Source organism: Sinohyriopsis cumingii, chromosome 11, assembly GCF_028554795.1.
Source record: "Sinohyriopsis cumingii isolate HCF-2022 chromosome 11, ASM2855479v2, whole genome shotgun sequence".
In the NCBI taxonomy this organism is placed as follows: domain Eukaryota; kingdom Metazoa; phylum Mollusca; class Bivalvia; order Unionida; family Unionidae; genus Sinohyriopsis; species Sinohyriopsis cumingii.
The window spans coordinates 79,821,603-79,837,226 of NC_142971.1; positions in this window are offsets into that span (position 1 = coordinate 79,821,603).

Below are 15,624 nucleotides of genomic sequence, written 5' to 3' on the forward strand. Positions count from 1 at the left end.
ATATTAAAAAATCAATACATAATCAGCGTGTGCACAGTTTTTATCTCAGGTGACGCTACACAGTTCTACCGTACTTCTTGAGATAGGTTTAGAAATAAGGTGAAGTTGTCTGAATTGGCAACATGCACAGTGAAGGGAATACTGCCATACCTTTATGATAATTTCATGTAATGTAATTGATATTTCATTGCATGTGGTCATTTTGTCGAAACTATACACTATCTTAAGCAGAAGGTTTATAAAATGGCCAGTCACATGTGCTCAAAAATCAAGTGATCTACTAAATAGTACATTACCTACCACATATTTTGCAAAAGAGTGAAATAAGTTCAAAAAGGTAGATTTCTCTTATAAAAATACAAGTTTTTACTTGCTCTGTCTAGACCTGTTTGCCTGGTGCGATACATGTTCCTTTACCTTTCTTTTCTTTATCTTTAGTTTCACAGATCAGTATAACGGTTATCAACTGGCTATCATTTCAATCTGTCGGCATCTACTTTTATCGGATTATGACATTATAAAGCATGATCCTTTCACGTATATGTTATTGATTGGAACGGAAAATCTATGTTTGCGCTTGAAATATATACTTAATGATGCTGTAATACCTTGTCTACTAAGGATTTAGTTACGCTGACTACAAATAGAGCTATACATACAAACTTTAAAGCTACAGTACAAAGCTTATGATTGTATTCATTATATTTACATAACCAAGATATGTCATGTGGCTACAACGTTACGTGTGTTACTATCCTTATTAATATTATATATATGTATATATATACCAAGAAACCGTCCAATATCTATGCCCACAACATTTTAAAATAGTACCATTTATCAATATGGTTAATTAAGTCTGTAAATGATGTTAAAATGCTGTGATTGTTTAAATCGAGTACTGTTTGGAGGAATTTCGAGACAAATTGAATCAACATCATCATTGTTCTATACCTTTAACTCAATAAAATTCTCTTTTATTTCTGGCTGTAAACGAATGTATGAATTTAACAAGAGGCGGCTCCTTTAATAACATTTCATATAACTCTAGTTATATCTCTCTCTACATCCATCTTCTTCTTCCTGGTACAGCGATTTTTTTTAAATATTCAGTTAGCACAGTTCAGGCAGCTTGTTCCTTCGAAGATGTTTGTATTTAGCTCATGTTCCTGTCCCCTTGGGTTTTGTATCTTAAACAGATGGGTTATGAAATTGTTTTTTCCTGTAATCTCTCACAGAATATTCAGAACATACCGTTAAAAAAATAAGTTGATTGCCCCAACGAGTAGCTTTTGGGAAAGTTATGGTATATAGAAAGACATTAATGTCGAGAAAAACTTGGGGTCTAAGGAAACATCACTATTAAGGTGTCATATTGAAACATGATTGGGCACAACAGAAAATATAATGTTACAAAAATACAACAATTTACTGACAAATAATCTTCCTTTACGGAACACCAAAACGTATTCAAAGTCCAAAGTTTGAATAGGATATTATAATACTGATAGGAAATAAATATTTTTGTTGAAACTAGAGATATAAATTCTCTTTTCACTCCTGTCCACACCATTCTTTAATCAGCATAACAACTAGCGTAAGGAAGAAAGATACAAAATGCAGATCTCATACACAGAATATAAAAAGAACCGTATCTATTGGGGTATTTGGGTTAGCTATATTATAGATGCAAAAAGATTTTAGCAAAAATTTAATTCGTCATGCCCCTGACAATAGTGACGATGCAAGAACCTTATTGTGAAGTAATTCCTCCCAAGTCGTCTGTGACCAACTTAACTTCCGTCGAATTTAAATTGAGAATACCAACCGAAGATTATATTGGTCTAAATAATTGTTATTTGTACATGTTATTCAATGTCATCAAAACAGGAAACAGATAGATAGATGATAGAGTATAGTCTACCAATAGTGTCAGGCATTATTTGTTCCGTTACGTAGATAAGTGATAACAGCTTTGTTTGCTTGGTGTGGAGACATGGCAGTTCGGATAAGTTCGACGACATTGCTTTGATTGTGTGTAATGATTTACACCACCCATTAATCTTGAGCGATTGTAAAAGAACGACTGAACAGTGTAAAATGACACGAACGTTTGTACGTAGATGCGTTGTTGGTAGACAAAATGAAAAACAGGTATTACTTATCTCTCGTTCTGTGTAATAATGTACAGCCTCTGCTTCTGCATCCTCATTTAGCAGTTCAAACCCATCCATATTATTGTTTGCACATTATTCATTTATGCAATAGTTGGATTTCAACCATATTTGCCTTGTATTTGTCATCATCTTTCGTTATCTGCAGTAAATGGTGTTTTCATTGCCAGCGCTTAGTGGCCTATATCTTCGTGATTTGAATTTGTTCTTCTTTGTATGCTATTTACCAGGTACTTCCTATTGGCAATACAGGCTGTCTAGCATTGCCTACAATCAAATTAATAGTATCGTTAGGCCATAATAGCAGTAAAACCAATACTGATCAGATTATTTTTCGACACAAACATTTTAATAAAACATAAATTGTACATAAATATATTTGATGTTTTATGACTTGATTTATCAGTATCACTGTGGTATAAATTTTAAACAGTGTTGTCGTCCAGAGCAGGGTTTCAATCCTAGGAGGTGTCATAAAATGACTGCAAAAAGTTATTTATTTAATTGCTGTATTAATACTCCCAGCTTTTAGCTGTCACGCATATATAATGAATACAATTTTATTTTTGAAAACAAAAGAGCATTAAAGATTACTCAGACATTTTACTTACGCATTTCTTTGTTCTGGATGATTTCCAAGTTGTTGTCTATGCTGTAGTATGCGACTTTTTAAACGTTTATGTCTAGACAAACTGAATTGAACCATGAATGGTGTGCTGTTCATTGTATTCCTTGGCATTTATTGCAAACAATTATGACCTTCTCTCTTTCATAACAAAATACATATTCCTTTAAAAGGCGTTATCAAACAACGTGCACAATTTCAACTAAAATATAGTTTTCTTGTTGAATGCATGTGCTTATCGAATTTATTCTCATATTTATGAACACATCAATAGCACAAGTACAATTACACAAAGTGACTAAAGTCAGGAACTGGTAAAACATTTAGTACAGCACTGTATAATTATATTGGATATAAAAATAATATATGTTGCAAGTTGATTCTTACGACCAAAAGAGAGTGTATTTCATAGTTTGTAAAATACAACTATTAGCATATGATAATTAGAAATGTTAACTTATAATACAGCGTACAGAATATGAATTCAAGTGTAATGTCATGAGAGTAATAACCTGCCTATTTCAACAGTTGTGCTAAAAGAGGATATCCTCTCCTAGAAATCTTAAAATCTTCTAAATCGTATCAATTTGTTCAAGTATTTTGGAACATTACAACTGTGATCCGATGTACTTTTAACTTATTAAAGTATAACTACGACTCTACCGATGCAATACATTACACGTTAACAAAAATCCATTTGTAACCGAATATGAGATTGTGAAGCAGTAATTTAAATATAGTCGGATACCTATTTTTATCGTAAATTGGGCTGTATATATATCCAGAAAACAGTTACCATGAATTGTCCGTCAATCCATCTTGTCTTTCTTTTGTGTCATCTTCGTCTGCAACTTCGGATTCATCGCTATTGAATATATTGGGATCAAACTGGTAGGGATTAATTTGGGTGCCGGCAGCCGCTTCAAAATTATTATCAGAACGTTCCGTATTACCTCTCCATCTTCGAATTGCGAATAACAGCAGAACAGTGACAAATATTTTCCCTCTGAATCGCTGCTTTCGTTTTGAGTTTATGAAGACTTTTCCATAAGATGACGATACCAACTCGGCCATTGTTTACAACAAGTGTTCAAAATGTGACTTCATGCTTCGTTGTCACTTAAAAGTGGTCGGCGGGTGCATTCGGTTATTATGGTAAACTGGTACGAACGTGATATTAGGTAGGCTCCCAAACAGTTATTACTGAAAATGTTTCAATCGTATTTCAAATATACATTCTCATTCACCAAGAAATGAACTGAATAAATGTAAATAAATTGTTATGGTACTTTAAGTTTGGCATAATGAATAAAAACGTACACTACTTCCGTATATTTTTGTGTCCCAATTTCCACATTACTGTCCTCACAGTTCTTCCATTGATGCAATATTGGATTTCAACCATGTTTGGAAAGTTGCTTTGCTTTTATCGCCAATTTTAGTTACCCCGAGTGTCAGGATCTTCGACACCCCCTAGATTATACAGATCACTATCTCCCTATGGCTGGCTTTTGGGTGGAGGGTCTTCTGTATTTTTACAGGGCTTCACGTCTAGAACATATACGAGCTGTCATATTAATCCCATCATCTGCTTAATAATGGCGTTAAGCCCAAAACAGCAACAAAACCACTAGCTATCAGGCTTCTGCGTTATGTTTTATTCCTGTGTCATATTTAATGAGTGAAACCCATTCTTGCTCAGTGCAGTACTTCCTTAAGTGCTCTTGGATATCAATTTAATGTGGTGTACAGTTTATAATTTAAGTGTTATCAGCTATTTTAATTTGGTAGCATTATTCGTCATTATATAGTGAAGTGAATATTATTGGATATCAGAAACATTCATTATATATCCCTCCTTAATAAATCGATATTATTATATAACAACCAAAATGCGGATAGTACGCCTTATGCAATCAATCAATATGAACTTTAATAAAGGCATCATCGCGTTCATTTTTGCCGATATTTATAACTGAATGTCAAGTTCCATTATGCAAATGTAATGCACAGTCCTCCAGGAAGAATGAATCATATGGTCATAAATATTTCACTGTGGTCTAAGGTTGACATTGCCCGGGATGGGAGTGGGAGACAAGCGCCCCAATCCTCCAAAATGCCCCATACGGCCTGCGTCTCTTACTGCCTCAACTAAAATCCAGCTCCTGGCCTTCGCGAGTGGCTTAGATTTGAAGCCCGGCAGACCATGTTTTCTACTAACAGGAGAAGGGATGAAGGCGGCCCACTGGCGCCTTAAAACCAGTTGCTTCGGGTAGATGGGACTCGTAAACCTTGGATGGTAGCTCATCTTGGAGAAGGAAAACTCCGATTCCAAACCTCTGCTGCCTTGTGGCTATACCCATTCATGGGAAAGGCTAAGGGAGTAAACCCCGACAGAAAATCCGGAGATGGAGTCCCTAAGGCGGTATGACATTGACTTCAAAGTCATTCCGGCAACTCCTGCGACGCTGTTGGTGCCAAGCTGTATCGGCATTCGTCGTTCCCTTGGGCACACCAGCTGAGTGGAGAGGGGGGACCTGCTGCATGGGCAACAGCTGATTCTCCATACCACCCTGCCCAGGCTTCATAGCTCCACTGTAGAGGACACTCCAGCGTCGTCGTACGGCGTCGGCACAACACGAGAAGTAGCAGTTTACCGGTTCTAAGTCAAAGCTCGATTGGCGTAGAGCTTGGCCCCAGGGGTTACTTCTGACGGTGGGAGAGATCATCAGGTCTCACTGGACAGCTATCGCCCGCCTCAAGCTGGGCAGCCCCCAGTCAGTAAGGTGCTGCCCGCCATGGCCTGCCTGCTTCACTGGGTGCGTGGAGCTTAGAGAACCATCTCGACAAGTGGGCCACAAAACTATGCACCATTAAAGACTAAAAGAAGAAATAAAAAGACTCCACTCTTCGTTTTGCAATCTGGAACATCAGGACCATGTGTCCTGGATTGACCACTGACCTACAGCAGATCGACGATGCACGGAAGACTGCCGTCATTGACAGAGAACTCTCCCGACTGAACATCGACATTGCCTGCCTCCAGGAGACCCGACTGGCTGACAGCGGCACCATCAGGGAAGCCAATTACACATTCTTTTGGCAGGGGAAGCCCTTGGATGAACCTAGGCAGCATGGTGTAGGCTTTGCTGTCAAGAACACGCTAATCGCCTTCATTGAACCTCCATCATCAGGTACTGAGAGAATCCTTGCCCTCCGGCTGTCAACATCCTTAGGCCCGGTCAACATCTTCAGTGTGTACGGCCCAACCCTCTACTCCACCTACGAGGAGAAAGACAAGTTTTATGGGGCTCTGGATCAGGCAATATCCAGTATCCCCAACAATGAAAGCCTTTACGTACTAGGAGACTTCAATGTTAGAGTGGGAGCTGACCATGAGGCCTGGTCCACCTGTCTCGGCTTTTACGGAAGGGGCAAGATCAACGAGAATGGTCAGCGACTGCTGGAGATGTGCTGCTCCCACAGCCTATGTGTGACCAACACTTTCTTCAAATGCAAGGAGATCCACCAGGTGTCGTGGAGACACCCACGTTCACGCCACTGGCACCAGCTGGACCTCGTCATCACCAGGCGTGCAGAACTGGCCAGTGTCCTCCTTACCCGCAGCTACCACAGTGCCGATTGTGACACGGACCATTCCCTCGTGGCCAGCAAGGTGCGAATATTACCCAAGAAGCTGCACCACGCCAAGAAGAAGGGTCACCCACGTATCAACACCTGCTGTGCAAGCAACCCAGAGAAAACACAGCAGTTCATCAGCAAACTGAAGGAAGCCCTCACCAAAGTGACACCTGATGACACCATTGATTCCAATGGTCCCATATCAGTGACTCTGTCTACAATTCAGCCATCACATCTTACGGGAAGAGGGAGCGAAAGAATGTCGACTGGTATGAGGCAAACTGGGAGGAGATGGAGCCCGTGACTGAGGCAAAGAGGAAAGCCCTCCTGGCATACAAGGCTGCACCTAGCCCCAGAACACTACAAGCCCTCAGGATTGCAAGGAATAACGCCCAGAAGACCGCCCGCCGCTGTGCCAACACCTATTGGCTGAACCTTTGCAACAGTATACAGACAGCTGCTGACACCGGGGATACAAGAGGAATATATGAGGGTATCAAAAAGGCGACAGGCCACCCCCCCCCCCCCAGCTACAAGACCGCCCCCCTCAAGTCCAAGACGGGCGAAGTCATCACAGACCAGGGGAAACAACTGCAGCGATGGGTTGAGCACTATCTCGCGCTATATGCAACCCAAAACAATGTCACTGGAACTGCCCTGGACGCCATTCCAGACCTGCCTGTCATGTAGGAGCTAGACACACAGCCCTCCCTGGAAGAGCTCGGAAAAGCCATCGATTGCCTTGCCTGTGGGAAGGCTCCTGGAAGCGACGGCATTCCGCCTGAAGTCCTCAAGAGCGGAAAACCAGCACTGCTCCAGCCCCTACACACACTCCTCTGCCTTTGCTGGGAACAGGGATACATCCCACAGGGCATGCGTGACGCCAACATCGTCACTTTGTACAAAAACAAAGGAGACCGTAGCGACTGCAACAACTATCGGGGCATCTCCCTCCTCAGCATCATCGGAATGGCCTTCGCCCGTGTTGCCTTGGCGAGCTTGCAGATCCTAGCCTCCCGCGTCTACCCAGAGTCCCAGTGTGGATTTCGAGCCGGCAGGTCAACTGTAGACATGATCTTCTCACTACGTCAGCTGCAGGAGAAGTGTCGCGAGCAGCGGATGCCCCTCTACATTGCCTTCATAGACCTGACGAAGGCGTTTGACATGGTTAGTCGCAGTGGACTCTTCAGACTCCTGCAGAAGATCGGCTGCCCCCCACGTCTGCTTGTTGTCATTATGTCGTTCCACAAGAACATGCACAGCACAGTGTGCTTCAATGGCGCAACATCTGAAGCATTCCCAGTCATTAGCGGAGTCAAACAAGGCTGTGTCCTTGCACCGACGCTCTTTGCCACCTTCGTCTCCATGCTTCTCCAGTACGCATTCAAATACTGCAGCGAGGGAGTGTACATCCATACCAGGGCTGACGGCAAGCTGTTCAACATCGCCCGTCTCCGTGCTAAGACTAAAGTCACAAAGGTACTCATCCGTGAATTGTTCTTTGCCGACGATGCAGCCTTGACATCACACACGGAAGATGGACTTCAGCAGCTGGTATGCTGCCTCTCCCATGCATGTAAGGAATTTGGACTGACCATCAGTTTGAAAGAAACGAATGTCATGGCACAGGACACAGACTCCCCTCCCTCTTTCTCCATCGATGGGTACAATTTGGAAGTTGTCGAGAACTTCACATACCTCGGGTCTAACATCTCCAGCTCACTCTCCATTGATTATGAGGTGGGCGGCAGGATTGCCAAGGCAGCAGCAGAGATGGCCAGACTTAACCAGAGGGTCTGGAACAACCCCAACCTCACAGAGAAGACCAAACTGCGTGTCTACCAAGCGTGCGTGCTCAGCTCACTTCTCTACAGCAGCGAAACATGGACCACCTATGCAAGACACGAGAAGAAACTCAACAGCTTCCACCTGAGATGTCTGCGGCGCATTCTGCAGATCCTGTGGCAGGACAAAGTACCCAAGACAGAGGTTCTAGAACGCGCCAACATGAACAGCATGTTCTCCATACTCAGCGAGAGGCGCCTTCGCTGGCTCGGCCATGTCAAGAGAATGGACCCAGGTCGCATTCCCAAGGACCTGTTATATGGGGAGTTAGCAGAAGGTGCACGACCAACTGGACGACCATATCTGCGCTACAAAGATGTTTGCAAGAAGGATATGAAGACAGCAAACATCAATGTCAATGACTGGGAGAGCTGTGCAAACAACCGTTCCAGATGGCGTCTAGCTGTCAGGCAGGGAGTTCAAAACGCAGAGGAAAAGAGAAGAATAAAGCAAGCTGAAAAGAGAGCTAAAAGAAGGATAAGCAAAAGCGTACTTTGGAGCTATGCCATCGTCTCCCGTAGACGGACGGATGCAAAGGAAGAGAATTATTTCACTGTTTAAGACAAAAGTTATATTTGCCTTCTCTGTTTGTCATCTAATCATCATTTATCAAGTGGTAAATATGTAATTATTAATCTATGAGCTTAGTTATATCGACTTGTTGTCGTCTAGGACTTATCCTATCCAATAATCTGACGTCCAGGACTATTTAGTTTCCAAACCAGACAAATGCGAGTTTAGGATCAGCTAATCTGATACAGAAGCATGGTTTTTATTTGAACGCATGCTAAATGTCATCATTGAATATATTTACTTTTTATCATCCTTTGCTTTCGCTGTTAGTACTGAATGTTCGAATCGAACTCAATCCACATATTTAATCAAAACCCATGATACATCATTACTTAGAGCAAATGGCCATTGATCGTTACCGCATATTTCAGCGCCATTTTACTGGTTCACTGCGTATTCAGTAAAGTGACGCAGTTATTGACCGAACAAAATAATTCAAGCTAATATAATCCTTTACGATTAACAAAAGGTTATATTTAATGATCTTATTGTATTATGTTTACTCAATTATGTTATAATGTTAAATCGGAATGTGTAAAGAAAATACGTTAAGGGGTGTCAACAGAGCAGCAAGTATATGGGCAAAGTGGACTGCTTTGAAGCAAGTGCTGATAGACACAGGATTGAAGCCGTCAAGGTACATATGTATATGCATGATTCAACACTTTATTGTAAATAGTTTCCAAATACGATTATGTTTTGTCTTCAAGCAAAGGAAGCATTCATTTCATCTTTGCGAGCATCATTATGAATGGAAAACATGTGTTACTTTTCTTTTGGGATGTGTAAGAATGTATAGCATCTGAAACTGCTTCTGCATCCTCATTTGTCAGATTTAAAACCACTAGTTCCAGGCTTACACATAGTAGTGTCTGCACAATAGTCTCATTCACTCAATACTAGATTTCAACCATGTTTGGCATGCTGCTTTGCATTTATTATCATATTTCGTTCCATCGAGCAACTTGTGTTTTCATCGCTTGTGATTACTGAACACTATCTTCATGATTTGGAGTTAAGTTTATGTGTATGCTATTTACAAGGTTCTTTCTATTGAAAATAGTCGTGAGTAGCCGATCATCAAATTAATAGTGGCTTTAAGCCAATAGCAGCAGTAAATCCAACACTGGTCAGATTTCTGTGTTATGTTTGCTATCGTTGTCATCTATGTCGAAAATAAAGCCTCTGATTTTCAGGCAAACCCACTGTTGTTTCCGCGCAGTAAATCCTTAGTTGATATTTGATATCAATCGAATTTGCTATACACCTTGATATTTAAGAGATATTAGCTAATATTAATCGTCATAATATTTCATCACCATTTAGCTAAAGGAATAGCCTTGGTTATACAAAGCATCATATTTTATCCCTCCTAAATAAATGCCTCTTATTCAATATCAACTTAATTTGTTTAACATCAGTACGCAATTTATTGAACCGAACTTTAATATAGGCACTTGGATCGCATGATATACAATATACTGACCTCCAGCATGGAGGATTTGTGTGGTCTTAATTTTTATCTGATTGACTAACCTCATTTATTTCTTACCTTATTTAATTTACCTCAGTTATGAATCAAATGTGTTTTTTCAGCTTGATGTTTATGACATATTAGCAGAAAACATTTGTCAGAATTCTTCCTCGTTGATGAGTGAAAATAGCCATACATATTCTTCCCATTTTACTAAATATATTATTCGACATCAGCCAAATAGTGTTAGTGTAATCCATCAATGTTAAATTTAATAAAGGCACCTGGAGCATATTTTTTGGATACTTATAATTTATTGTGGCATTATGAACATACAATATTTTTCCTTCCAGGAAGACAGAACGAAGAGATGGTAATTGTAACTTTTTGAACATTTTGGACAAGTAGATGGGGCAAGTGAATATTCGTTAATTATTTGCCAAGGGCAAGTGGATGAAAACATAAACAAGCCATTGATCAGCCATGTTATATAGCCTTTAAAATAAATGCACACAAATTATCCAAATTATATACGCAGTTGGACACATATTGCATACTAAATATGTCATCAAAGTCATATATTATTGATATTGCTTGGAAACATTATAACATCAAATATTTTTCTAAGGATACTCTTTCAGTATTATGGAAGTGAAGACTGAAGGAGCTACTGGTCAACTAGAGACGTTTACTATACTTCCGTTTCAGCAGTCTGTGAGTTTTATTTGTATTGTTTCTCAGGAGACACTACGTATTGCAATACAAAATGTAGAACAATCCATGCTCAATTTATATGCCTTTCGTAGTAAATTTTTGTGAATATAAAACATACTCTCATCTATTCTATATATGTCAGAAAGGTAAGTGTACAGAGTCCATTGCGTAATTGAGAAAGGGCTTTGTAATGTGTAGTTCCTGATGGATACAACGCTTAAGTGGCTAAAGATTTTTCTTTTTTAAAGATAGCATACATGTATATAACAATAATGATCATATTTTCTAAGATAATATGTAGTAAATTGTAAAAATATTTTTAATATATTGCTAGGGAGAAACATGATGTCAATATTTATGACTAAATTGATTACATTAGAAAATTAATTTAATACGTATCCGATATTATAAATATGATCATGCTTATGCATAGTTTATGTAATCAATAAACTTGCGTTTCTTAAAATAAACATATACTCCAAGGCAAACGTTTTTCCTCCGTTGATACAGAAAACCTATTTAGTACATAATTGAGCTTCTCTCCATTGTCATATCTGCAAGATGTGGGCAACGTCTATATGACGATTAGACCAACTTTCAGTGAAACTTGAACGCGAATTTCACTGTCCTTCTTTAGAACTGTGATAGTAACCATCACATTTATTATTGCTATTAAATACTGTATGTTTTTGATGAAATGCAACAATCAAAATGTGGACGAGTGAACTTTCCAAAACTGGATGAGGCATTTAAAAGTGCTGGCATTGATATTAAAACACTAAGTCACTTTAAGCAGCATGTTTGTTTGTAGGAAGGAAATATAAAATATGTTACTGAAGTCATGATATACAATTCCATAACAAATTCTTAAACATTTGAGCAAAATGTCTTGGTCTCGTGTTTCAAATGTATTTCAAATACATGTCCAAATCGATTTTTAGTGAACAAGTCAAGCATGTTTATTTTGCTCTTACTTACACACAATGACTCCTCCTTGTTTACGATGCTATGGATACCTATGGATAGCGTGTTATCCCTCTCTGACTAAAATTTGGCTCCTGAAATATAATCACTACCGACATCAATTATATCAGAGACCAGATTGGCTGTCCATAATAGCTCATCATCACACATGTAGAATAGCTTTATCAAGGACTTCTTGAATTTAGCAAAGCTTTGAGATGACATGTATAACAGTTTTGAGATGACAATTATAAAATTGAAACATCTTATTTACCAGAATCTCCATCATCATTAATTGTGTTGTTGTCCATAATTGCAGGTTGCCTCGAGATTCTGTTTGTAAAATTCCTCCACAAAGGATGGTGGATTTCAAATAAATTGAATATGCAGTTTTAAAGTTATGAAACCACGAACGAACATCGTTATCAGCATTCCAACGCATCATTTACGGACGTTAATGCTCGTGCTGGCTGTTCACATACGGTCTATATTCCATAGCACACGCGTTGGCAAAATGTATTCGATTTTATTAAAACGTGGCACAAAATAAAAACGACGTTGAACAATTATTAACCTACTTATTTTTCATTTGAAACATTGTTAACATCTTGTCATGTGAATTCAGTCACCTTCAACGATTGCTTCCTGCAATTATGGTTTCTTGAAAATACATTCATGATTTTAGTCCTTACATATTAAAAGTGTATTTTAAATTCAGAGAGGTGTTCAGTTTTTGAATACATTTCCCGGAGCTCAAGTTTCAAAATAGACTCAAAATGTATTAATAATATTTTAAAATCAATATCCCATCATTGCAATATGTTTGGTTGTTTCGATGATTTACGAATCCATTAATCCATCCATAAAAAAGGGATCAGCCATTCAAAGCATACGAAATGGAAGCTTGGAATAGATCTTCGAAAAGACAATTACGTATCAAAAGGATCCTCTGAAAGGTTGATTCAAGAGAACAACGTTTCTTATCTAAATGAAACCAGTAAATTATCTTCAGAATTTAGATCAATAAAGAATCTCAATATGATTCGATAGAAAATCATAGCTTTCCTTACAAGTTCATTAAATAAAGTTATCGCAAACATAAGTATCTCAGAAAATGTTACTTCGTCAATATACCTTCTTCTGTATGGAATGTATTATTGGCAAGACAGCACGATTCAGTTGATGCTTCATATATTTGACCTCTTATTACCGCCGTATTACTTATTTGCCTGGATGAACGATCATATTAATATTATGCTTTTCCAACGTTTTATAATAGATGTTCGCTATTGAAAGGTAATATCGCAAGTATGTTATCCAATATGCCCGCCTTTGTAGCCATCTTGAAAAATGTGTTATCGTTAATCTACCAAATGCAAAGTCACAATAACAACACTGATTTGATGTATTGTTAGACAAAAACATAGTCATATTCTTAGTATGAGGAATATAATTGGATATTCAGGATTATAATGCATTCTGCTTCTAATAGCTTAGAGGAACCCCGGATGTATATAGAGTAAGGTAATACAAATTACATTTATACATACAGATCACTGAGTTATGTTAGTGTATATCCATAAGTATGATACCATTTTCAATGCTTAACAACAACGTTAGTTGCCCAGTAAATACAGTTTCCAAACTGGGTAGATGGTGTGCATTCTGTTTAATAAAATCAACATACTGATCTCATAGTCATATTTCCAGATTTCAAGGTCACTGTTACGAAGAAGGAAAATTTTATTCGTACAATAACTCATGTGTTCGACAAAGAGTAGCCATCAAATGTTTGGTATAGTTTGGGTAAGAAAGAAATATTTTCGAGCTCAAGATCAAATGTCAAGGTCATTGTGACATTCAAATATAGAAATATGATTTTTAAGTAAGTGTTTTCGGTTATGTGCCATCTGCGGTTGCCAAGCTTTGCAGATGGCGTGCGGTCTAGTTCAATGTAAATTAATTAAAATCGAGTTTGGTGAAGGGCGTGTACTAAGTTCAATAAAATCCGTTACGATCTCCTAGCCAGAACATCAAAGTTCAATGTCACTATTACGGAGAACGAAAATTATCATTGTACAATAACTTATTTGTTCGACAACGAGCACTTGTGAAAAATTTAGCATAGTTTGGTTAAGGAAGAAACCCTTCTCGAGTTCAGGGTCAAATACAAAGGCCATTGTGACTCAAAAATAGAAGAAAAAAATTGCTTAAGTACTTACGGTTCTGTACCATTTGCTCTTTCCAAGTTTATGGAATGCGCTCAATGTCAATGCGAAATAATTAAAATTGATTTGTGACAGTGTCGTTAGTTGTTCCTAACATTCCTCAACTCAAACTTGGTGTATGCCCTATACTTTGACCAATGAAAACGGCTAGTGTTGTTAATGCTACAATGTTAAACTTGAAAGTAACAGAGAAAAATACGGATTCTGTAAGACAACATGTATTCCACATGACAAACCCGACTAAAAGTTTGTTGAAGGCTTGCATAAATGGTAAAACAAAAAACAACGGAAAGGTCCAGGCTAAACTGAAAGACGAGAATGCCTTTATAAGCACCGCCTTTTGGTATATAGAGGCCTGTACATGGGGTTCAGCGCATTGCTGTTGGTACGTTTATTTGAAACAGTGCCAGTTGACAAGTTAATTACAATAAGAGTTAGATAATAAGAATTGAAATATCTAGATAAACATTAATGTGAAAATTAATAGGGCAGATTCAAATATAAAAGTATATTATACACCAGGAAATACTGTAACATATACTTGATACGAAAGCAAGGAATTAAGTTAATTAGGCAATGTACTTACACACATTTGCATTGTGGGCAACGTAGTCTTTAGGAAACAATGGCTTAGACAGTTGTGTATCATCTATAGGAGATTCAAAAACATGGCACGTATGGGTGTTGCTTTTCTACGTTTAGTGTATTAATTTAACCAACTGGATCATCAATACTACGTGAAACTACCGAGTTTGAGAATAATGAAAGATTTGAGAGAAAAAGGGCTTAAGATTATTTTCTTGGATGGATTGTAATTATTATATGCAATGTGAATGAAGAACATTTGAATCAGACAATTATCAAGCAGCATTGACATAGAGACATTACAAAAATCCAATTTTTCGGACTAAACGTAAAGGGAACACGAAGGATGACAAAAAGGCGGACGGAAAAACATCACCTGGTGATATTCTTAACCTTATCTAGACAGAATACAAATATGTAGTATTCATCGGCAGCCATATTAATTAAATTCGAAAGTCACATGATATCCGGTCTTTGAGACCGATATATCTTGCAGAAGTTAATTCAGATCAGATGTAGAGATAATTTTCCTAACCTTCATCTTGTAGATTAAAGACAATGACCAAAGTACTTTTAAATAAATGAGAAATAAAAACCATATCATTATCATTACATTTAGTGTTATTCATACTTTGAGATTTTTTACATATTTATAAAATTCTATGGTTGAATAATATCTTACAGACTCATATGCCTGTGTGTGGTATACAATAGCAAGCGAAAATACGGTTATAAAGAATATATCCAATGTATATTAATATAAGGCATAACTTTTAAATGTTACAGCTATTGCGGATACAA